Raw genomic sequence first — 1,110 nt, 5'->3', positions numbered from 1 at the left:
GATTTTTCTTACCATTAGAATTATCAAGCGAAGACAAGCAAAAAATCTGAAGTAACATCTGCCAATAAACCAACAATACTAGCTTAGCCAGGGTCCACGGGCAGCTGCCCCATGTGACGATATCAGGAAAAGAACTGATAGTTCCTCAAGGTGGATTGAAAATATGTTAACTTACCCTTGTAAATAACTGATTCCGCTCCTCCTGACAAATGAATTGATATTACACTCCGTCCTGCAGCAGCCGCCATCTTGTTTGCTCTAGAAATGTTTCATTTTCGTTATAGGAAATGTAGTTTGTACATGAACAGCAGAGAATATGCAGGGTGTGCGGACATTAGTGATGCTGCGGAGATGTCTGAGTGCAAGGGGTAGGATCAGAATATATTTATAATAATAGTAGTGATAAATAATAACAGCCAAAACATCATAAAAATAAAATTCAATATTACAATAATAGTAAGTAGAGCAAATATAATAATAATAAAAGATATAATAATAATAATGTAATTAAAAATATTAACTATAAGGAAACATTTACACAATGTTTTTTAAGACAAAAATATGTCCGTATTTTGATAATTATGGGCATAAATAATTATCATTATTCACTGCCGCAATGATCAAAATATGGCTTTATTTACACCTAAAAAAAGTGGGTGAACATAATAAAAAATACAATACAGCCGTCAAAAAAATACAGCCAAAAGAAACCTTGTGTGAACATACCCTCATAGTGATACATACCTATGCTATAGATCACAGCAAGTAGAGGAGGCAATTAAATGTTTTCTGGAAAATAATGACATTATTGCTCTTTCCTGCAGTAATAGAAGTGTGTGTGTGTATATATATATATATATATATATATATATATATATATATATATATATATATATATATATATGATTTTTGGATTTTTATTTATTTCTGGATTTATTTATTATTTATTAATATGTCTGATTTTTATAGGTTCAGGAGAGTACGGGGTAGTCCTAACCTTTTCTATGTGCACCTGCTGTATAAGCTGTCAATCACTCAGCAGTCCCCACCCCCCAGACTCATGAGCTCAGAGGAAACAGAAGCTTATATAAATCAATTCTTCCGCTCAAA

Source organism: Dendropsophus ebraccatus, chromosome 4 (assembly GCF_027789765.1).
Source record: "Dendropsophus ebraccatus isolate aDenEbr1 chromosome 4, aDenEbr1.pat, whole genome shotgun sequence".
In the NCBI taxonomy this organism is placed as follows: Eukaryota; Metazoa; Chordata; class Amphibia; order Anura; family Hylidae; genus Dendropsophus; species Dendropsophus ebraccatus.
The sequence above is the reverse complement of the archived record's forward strand: the minus strand, read 5'-3'. Positions refer to the sequence as shown.